This window comes from Otolemur garnettii, unplaced genomic scaffold, assembly GCF_000181295.1.
Source record: "Otolemur garnettii isolate 467f Iridium unplaced genomic scaffold, OtoGar3 scaffold00177, whole genome shotgun sequence".
Lineage (NCBI taxonomy): Eukaryota > Metazoa > Chordata > Mammalia > Primates > Galagidae > Otolemur > Otolemur garnettii.
In genome coordinates this window covers 144,858-154,242 of record NW_003852572.1, presented here as the reverse complement: position 1 = coordinate 154,242, position 9,385 = coordinate 144,858, and the positions used below count along the sequence as shown (strand labels likewise).

Genomic DNA, 9,385 nt, shown 5'->3' with positions numbered 1-9,385 from the left:
GGAAACTAGTGGGCAGGCCCAGCCTGGGGCCTGCAGGCAAAGAATATGAGTTTGAGAATTTACTTATTCACCAAAAATTTTAGTCCGTCCTATCTCTTTTACATGCCACCTCAGGCAGTGTTGCTTTAGACTTACTGGCATATGACAATGTTCTTTTGCTTTCCAACATGGGAGCAAAAGAATTGAAAATGGGAGTGTGTAGTCCTTTTCCACCAAGTACAGTGGGTTATTGCTTGAAAAGAGTGATTTAGCATTTCAGGGAGTGTTTGTCCACACAGGTGTTATTGATGGTAATTACTTAGGAGAAAGACAGATCGTAGTCTCTGTAAACCAACCAACTCAAATTTTGGCCAGACAAAAGATTGCTCAATTGCTACTCCTGTCTTGCATTAAATTACAAAGTACCGGTTAAACACATACACACACACACACACTGGTTAGCTTGGCAGTACAAGCAGTAGTTTTTGGGAAACATCTATTGATAAGAGTAGGCCTCAATTAATACTTACCTTGAAGGACAAAACCTTTACTGGCCTGTTAGATACAGGCACTGCTGTCTTGGTTATGGCTCTAGATCAGTGGCCCAGGGAGTGGCCAAAGCAGACAGTTGATAGTACCTTTATTAGCTCAGAACTCTAGATTCAATCTTTCGAAGTATTTTGCCTTTAACCTACTTAAGGACCAGATAATCAAAATGCTCAAATCCAACTGTTGTGACGAGCTTCTCACCACCCCATTTCCCTCCTCCCCCCTCTCCCCAGAGTTGACTCCTGGAACAAGGCAAGTCCCTCCTCCCCACAGGGTGGCTGTGAATGTGCTTCCTAGCCACGTTCCCAGGCTCCTTCCCCCTAGCATTGCCAAGAACAAGCTTCAGAACAAGGAAGAAAAGTCCCAAGTTTCACAAAACCCCCAAGTTCTCAGTAGATGAATAACAGTAGAAAACTCACTGAGACTTGATTAATTACTGTTGTATAACCATAACCATTGTGATATGAGACATATCCATTGTCAACCAAAGCTGTATTAATCATTGCCGCATTATTATAACCATTACTGTATCCATGACTACGTGAGCTGTAACCCCCGTTAACCAGCCACATTTTGCTTCTGTAGTATGCTTGCACAAACCTATAAAAAGGGACCCACTCCCTTCTTCATGGCTGCTCCCACCCAGTGCAGCAGCCCCTGCAGCAGGTAAAATAAATTACCAATTAATTACATCTAAGTAGGGGTCTGACTCTATCTTTTCAGGTCATAAGGGGTACCAGACAACCATACATAGTTGATGTTGCTATTAACCTGTGGGGTCGTGATCTGCTCCAACAATGGAAAGCTGTGATAACCATACCATCCCCTCATGGTAATTCCTTGCAAATATCAAATTTAGCATAGGGGCCACTGCCCTGAAATATGCTTTCAGGTTATTCTAGAAGAGTGTTAATCCAGTGTGGGTGGAGCAATAGGCATTGAAGAACAACTGGATGCTTTACAATTGGTAATTCAGGAACAGTTAGATCAAGGGTATATGGAGCCCTCTACCAGCCCTTGGAATTCTCCTATCTTTGTGATAAAAAAGAAATCAGGCAATTGGAGAATGCTCACCAATTTTTGCAAAGTTAATGAACCTATTATTCCCAGGGGACCCCTGCAACTAGGTCTTCCTTTACCCTCAATTGGTATTTGTATATCATTGACTTAAAGGATTGTTTTTCACTGTATACTTAAATCCCAAAGATCAACTGCATTTTGCCTTTTCTGTCCCTGCCTATAATCAGCAGAAACCTTCCCAACACTTTCAGTGGAAGATTCTGCCACAAAGTATGTTAAATAGTCCCATTATGTGTCAGCAGTTTGTTGATCAATGATTATAGCCCATTAGAAAGAAATATTCTATAGCTTATATCATTCATTACATGGATGACATCTTATTTGCACACCAGAGTTTGGCAGTTTTACAGGAAATGTTTGAACAAGCTGTATGTGCATTAAAATCTTATGGTCTTCAAATTGCTATAGAAAAAGTTCAAACTACAGCTCCTTATAATTATTTAGGATACAAATTGACTCAAACTCAAATTCTCCTACAACATGTTGAGCTCCGGTTGGATTCCTTATCTACTTTAAATGACTTTCAAAAACTGTTAGGTCATATTAATTGGTTACATCTTACTTTAAGAATACCAACCTATACTCTAACTAATCTTTATCAAATTCTGGAAGGAACTTCAGACTTAAATAGTCCTCGTTCACTCACTCCAGAAGCAAAAAAAGAACTGCAGTTAATTGAAAAAGAGTTTGCATCAGAAGAATTAGATTGGGTTGATGTCAGATTTCCAATTCAGCTGATAATTATAGCCACTTCTCACTCCCCAACCAGCATTATTTATCAAATAGATACTCTTTTAGAGTGGCTGTTCCTTCCTAATAAAACTACACAAAAATTATAACAATATTTGGACAAAATTTGTGAGCTAATTGCTAAAGCCAGAAACAGAATTTGCCAACTTACAGGATATGACCCTTGTTCTATTATTGTTCCTTTTATGGAAAAGCAAATTCAACTCAATTTTCAATTATCTATGCCTTGGCAAATCACTCTTGCATCTTATGTAGGCTTAATTACCAATGAATATCCTAATGATAAAAGATTTCAGTTTCTAAAGCTTATTTCTTGGATCCTTCTCATGTTGTCAAAGACTCCCCCAATTGCAGATGCTATCACCTTCTATAGAGATACCAGCAAGCACAGTAAGGCTGGATACACTGATGGTAATAATTCCAGAGTCTTTCAAAGTCCTTATACCTCTGTCCAAAAGAATGAAATGTATGCTGTTTTTATTCTGCTCCAAGATTTTCATTGTTTTATAAATGTGGTCACAGATTCTCAGTATGCCTGCTTTGCTGTTAGAAAGTTAGAAACAGTGGCTTGGTGCCTGTGGCTCAAGTGGCTAAGGTGCCAGCCACATACACCTGAGCTGGTGGGTTAGGATCCAGCCTAGGCCTGCCAAACAACAATGACAGCTACAACTAAAAAATAGCTTGGCATTGTGGTGCACCTGTAGCCCCAACTACTTGGGAAGCAGAAGCAGGAGAATCACTTGAGCCCAGGAGTTGGAGGTTGCTGTGAGCTGTGATGCCACAGCACTCTACCCAGGGCAACAGCTTGAGGCTTGGTCTCAAAAAAAAAGAAGAGAGGTAGAAACAGCAACCATCACTTATACTGATGAGATTTCTTCTTTTTTTTTTTCTTGGTCTATTCAGAGAGTCATTAGATATTGTACTCACACTGTATATATAACTCATATTAGAGCACACATCATTCTACCGGGTCCAATGACCTCATTAAATTCCAAAATAGATCAAGCTCTTATTGGTACTATTCAAGAAGCTTCTATGTTTCATTCTTACACACATGCTAATGCAAAAATGCTTCATGAGAAATTTCATCATGGCTGGGCACCGGTGGCTCAAGTGGCTAAGGTGCCAGCCATATACACCTAAGGTGGTGGGTTTGAATCCAGCCCAGGCCACCAAACAACAATGACAGCTACAACCAAAAAAAATAAATAAATAAATAATAGCCAGGCATTGTGGTGAGCGCCTGTGGTCCCAGAGGCTGAGGCAGGAGACTCGCTTGAGCTCAGGAGTTGGAGGTTGCTGTGAGCTGTGATGCCACAGCACTCTACCCAGGGGGACAGCTTGAGGCTCTGTCTAAAAATAAAGAAATTTCATCTTACAAAAACTCAGTCACAGCAAATTCTCTCTAATTCCCCTTCTTATTCAAAGATACACATACCTCCCTCTCATGAGGGAGCCAACCCTAGGGGAGAAGCAGCAAATCAAATATGGCAAATGGACATGACCATCATCTCATCCTTTGGTAAATTGAAATATGTTCATGGAATCATAGATACTTTCTCTCGTTTTTCTTGGGCCACTGCCTTACCTGGAGAAAGGGCTCACCACCATGTCATTCAACATTTGTTAGAGTGCTTTAATATCATGGGACTCCCTAAGTCTACTAAAACTGACAATGCAGCTTCTCATTCTGCTCACAAAATAAGTACCTTTCTGTCTTTTTTGAACATTCAACTTTCTCATGGTATTCCCTATAATTCTCAAGGACAAGCCATTATTGAACGACACCACAAAACATTAAAAGATATGCTGGATAAACAGAAAGGGGGAAAATGGTATCCTCCCCTTGAACGATAGTCCTAGGTATATTCTTACCGGAGCTCTATTCACTCTTAACTTTTTGAATCTCAGGAATGATGGAAAGACAGCTGCTGAACACTACTGGACATCTCTCATCTGTCCACTATCTTCTCAAATACAGCAACCTATTTTCAATTAGCAATAATCGTGTCTCAGATAAACCTCACTGGGTATGATACTGCCACTGCACAAAGCTACAACAACCTATTTTCTATTAAAAAGAAACTCTGATATGTCTGAATGGAAACCTGGTGATGTGCTACATTGGGGTTGAGGTTTTGCTTATATCATTACAGAACAACAAGAGAAACGCTGGCTACCAGCCTACTGGATTAAGCCTCAACAGGAGCAGGAAACCTTGCTGCAGATTCACTTTAATGAATCTGCCTTCGCTAACTTTTTCTATTGATGTACAAAGGACCCTAATTTCATGGGCCTGGGCAATTTCATAATAAAGAAATCCCGGATCAACCTCCTCTGAAGGACTTCTAACTGCCTCCCCCGTATCACTGTCCATCTTCAGCACAAAGCAGTTAGGAGCAGTCAGTGTCCTTTCACCCTAAACAGCAGTTAGAGCTTCTATTCAGAGAGGGAAGATTGATACAGGGTTCCATCATTCTGGGCTGGATAGGAAGCCCCAGGTAAGTTCAGAACGCATCCTCTGGGCTCTAATGAGGTCACGAACAACAAAGACTTCAAACAGCAGACTTCTTCCTGGTAACAGTTGCACTGGTGTCAGCAAAAGTGAGAGAATTTTACTTGTTGGGCTTGTATCTGTTTCAGTTGGGCACCGGATCTTTACCTTCCACCCATTCCCATCTTATAAACATACTGCTCCCTCAGACTTTGGCTTTGAAAGGGTCTGAGTTCATCAGTACAGCCCTTTCCCCACCTAACATTCTATGCTTGTTGTTACCTATTATTTCAAAATGGGTGCAATGGACAGACGACTTGGGTTTTGGTTAATACTTCCTATGCAAGTGTCATTGACCCTACGGGTTGGCCCAAAGCGTATAGTTGGGTGGTGATTAGCACAAAGGAGGCATGTCTCCCCTATGCCTAGCCTGGTTTGAGTAACACAGTCACAAAAACTGGAATTCTTTCTTAACCTGGGTTATTTCCACTGCGGTAATTTGTTAACTCATGTGCCCTTGTAATTCTTTGCTTAGCAGGAAGAAGAGCTCCTTGGTGAGGGCAACGGCAATCAATGACAAATTTTCTCTCTTGCCTGTCCAGAAATGACTTCGAATAGACAGAGGGGGGGAAATGGAGGAGACACGGAGAGCTGGTTAGCCTCTTGGCAAGTTGTTTTGCAGCTTTGCCGGGATCCTCGGGCGACTCATCTGCAGGTGTTAAAACTTAAACATCCTCTGGAGTCTGGAGAGAGCCTGAACCTGTGGCAATCCTTAAGCATGCAGTCATTATCTAATACTCCCCTCACGAGTCATGAATCATCTCAATAAATAGCTACTTTGGGGGTTGGGAGCTACACTGCACTTATGGTTAGCCCACCTCTTTCAAGCTTGTACTTCTGTCTGTGTCATGCCTGTTTCTTTCGTGTGGCAACGGTGACAGTGTGCTAGGTGTCTCGACATAGTCATAGCATTTTTTTTTTCCTTTCTGCTCAAAATAGATTACTGATGTTATTTCATTAACCCTCACTGCCCCCCTGTGGAGCCCAGCATTTCTCTCTCTCTCCTTTTAAATTGGGCTGGCTAGATAGTGTGCACTGTACCCAATAGACATGAATTTACCCACTCCTCCTCCCTTCTTTTCCAACTTGATTTTCATTGAGATTTACTTCCATATGTGCAATGAAGGGTTGGGTAATCAGTTATTATCTGGTATTGAGTACATGTGTTTGTTTCTCCATTTTTGTGATGTTTTACTTGAATGAATTTCTATTCCTTCCAGATTATCACAAAAGATACTAGATTTTGCTGGGTTTTTTTAAATGGCTGAGCAGTACTCCATGCATGTACCATATTTTATTAACCTGTTCATATATTGATTGGCACTTGGGTTGTTTCCTCATCTTTGAGGTTGTGAATTGTGCTGCTATAAACTTTTGAGTGCAGGTGTCCGTTTTACAGAATGGCCTTTTTTCTTTGGGTATCAAATGATAGGTCTGCTTTACTTTACGTTCTTTGAGGTGTCTCCATATGATTTTCCATAGAGGTTGCACTAGTTTGCAGTCCCATCAGCAGTGTATAAGAGTTCCTTTCTCTGTATCCACACCAACGTCTATTATTTGGGACTTTTTAATATGAGGCATTCTCATTAGAGTTAGGTGATATCTTGTTGTGGTTTTGATTTGTATTTCTCTAATGACTGGAGATGTTTACAGAGTATATAACATTGACTCAATCCATACAAACTATTTAAACAAAATATGCACACCCTAAATTCTGAAATTAAAAAAGAAATTTCTTTGTAAAATAAAATATGTTAATTTGAAACATTGAATCTAAAGAAATCCTATTAAAACAAAAATAACATAAATTTAAATATAACATAAATATACGTATAACATAAAAATAACATAAAATCTAAAAATGACAAAATAATTTTGCTCAATGTCAAAGCTTTCTGGGCAGCACCTATGGTTCAAAGGAGTGGGGCACTGACCCCATATACTGGAGGTGGCAGGTTCAAACTCAGCCCCAGCCAAAAATTGCAAAACAAAACAAACAAACAAAAAATGTAAAAGTTTTCTTGGTTTGAGAACAACAAATCAAAGGACTTACACCAATAGGATTTACTGTTATTTTAAAAAGAATCCCTTCCCATAGTGGTGATGAAACATCTACTATAACAGAAATTTACAATGTGTATGGTTATAAAATTAGTTTCACAAGTGAATAATAAATGATATGTGTATGATGGCTTAAATATATGGTTTTAATGTTTATATAGTAACATGAGATAGACACATAATAAAATTCTTATTAAGAGTACATGGTGTCATGAATCCCCAACAATAAATTAAAAAAAAAAAAGTACATGGTCTCAAGACCTTTATTTATTTATTTTTTTAAAAAAGACCTCAGGCATGTACATCTAATTGACACTACATTGCATTAATCACTAGCTGCACTTTTTGCAAACTGTGGCTATGACAGTCCTGAACAAGAAGGGTTTCCTGTTTAAGCTGAAGTAACTTTTCTGACTATGGATCATCGTTCCTTCTGTGGCCGATTTTTACAGTCCTTCTAATGCATTTGGGACGACTGTCTCAAAGTAACCTGCAGCTTTCTTGACAACTCCTCGCTCTCTCTCCTGCTAAGAACTGCAGCTCTTTTCTGTTGTTTTTAGAACCTTCTGCTACCATATCCACCACTTCCACCACCAGATCCATAACCACCACCATATGGATTGCCTGAGCTTCTTCCACCAACACTGCCCCTTTTCATAGGTCCATAACTTGATTGCTGTTGTCCACTATAATTTCCAAAATCATCATAGTTCCCACCACCACCATAGTTACCACCTCCAAAATTTCCTCCTTCATTGTAACCATCATATCCTTCTCCACCACCACATCCACCACCTTGGTTTCCTTATCCTGGTCCACCACCAACATAGCCCCCTCTACTACTGTAACCAGGACCACCACCATAGTTCCCACCATCACCTCCAAATCCATTATATCCACCATCACCTCCTCCATAACTACCTCTGCTGCCACCAGCTCCACCACCATATCCTCCTCTCCCACCAAAGTTTCCACCACCTCCAAAGTTTCCTCCCTGACCCCTAAAGTTGCCAGATCCACCTCCACGACCTCTTTATGATTCAGCAGACTGCATCTCTTGTTTAGAAAGGGCCTTTTTCACTTCACAATTATGCCCATTAATAGTGGGGTCTTTCTGAATAACAATTTTATCAACAGTATCATGATCATCAAAAGTTACCAAAGCAGATCCTCTCTTTTTTCCACTCTGCCTGCCTTCCATAACTTCTGTGGTTTCAATCCTGCCATACTTTTCAAAGTAGTCTCTCAAATATATTCTTCTGTATCTTCTTTAATACCACCAACAAAAATTTTCTTCACTGTGAGATGGGCACCAGGCTTTACAGAATCCTCTCTAGATACAGCTCTCTTTGGTTCCACAACACACCCATCAGCCTTGTGTGGTCGAGCACACATTGCTGCATCCACCTCTTCCACACAAGAGTAAGCCACAAAACCAAAGCCCCTGGAACGTTTTGTTTGGGGATCTCTCATTACCACACAATCTGTGAGTGTGTCCCATTTCTCAAAATGTTCTCTTAAACTATCATCTGTAGTTTCAAAGCTCAGACCACCAATAAACAGTTTTCTCAACTGCTCTAGTTCCTTTGGATCATGGCCCTCCTCCCTCCGGCGGCTGGGGACAGCAACAGCTGGAGTCCGGCTGGGGGCTACCGGGCGGTGGTTTTACCTCCATGTTGAGCAGTCTCAAGACATTTAAAATAAACTGCTTTATCCGTAAATGTCAAATAAATAAATAAATGGGCAATGCTTGTGGCTCAAAGGAGTAAGGCGCGACTCCATATACTAGAGGTGGTGGGTTCAAACCCAGCCCTAGCCAAAAACTGCAAATAAAATAAAATAAAATAGAATAAAAATTCTTACCAAATCTAGAAATGAAGAAGTGTGTCCAGGGCAGCGCCCATAGCTCAGTGGGTAGGGCTCCAGCGTATACACTGAGGCTAGTGGGTTTGAACATGGCCTGGGCCTGCTAAACAATGACAACTGTAACAAAAAAATAGCCAGGCGTTGTGGTGAGTGCCTGTAGTCCCACCTACTTGGGAGGCTGAGGCAAGAGAATTGCTTGAGCCCAAGAGTTTGAAGTTGCTGTGAGCTATGATTCCACAACGCTCTACTGAGGGTGACATAGTGAGACTCTGTCTCAAAGAAGAAAAAGAAGTATGTCCAAGCTAAACAGTGAAACAGAGCTGAAACTGGAACTAGAGTTCAAGGTGACAAGGTCTAAATTGTCTCAGTGATATCTGAGTAAAAAATGAAATTTGATTGAATACAGTTTCAAGGAAACTTATTTAAGACAAAATTTCTTTAGAAGATGCCCATTGGCAAAAATAACTGTTAAATAAGTATATGTAACAATTTATATGAAAATAAATAAAACTTATATGTAGCAAATATCTCAATATTATGGCAATC

At 40.4% G+C, this 9,385-nt stretch overlaps 2 pseudogenes; both read right to left on the bottom strand.

Moving 5' to 3' along the window:
* Positions 1-4,250: 4,250 nt before the first annotated feature.
* On the bottom strand, positions 4,251-4,414 carry LOC111728666 (annotated as a pseudogene).
* Positions 4,415-7,517: 3,103 nt separating this feature from the next.
* On the bottom strand, positions 7,518-8,648 carry LOC100945735 (annotated as a pseudogene).
* Positions 8,649-9,385: the final 737 nt, after the last annotated feature.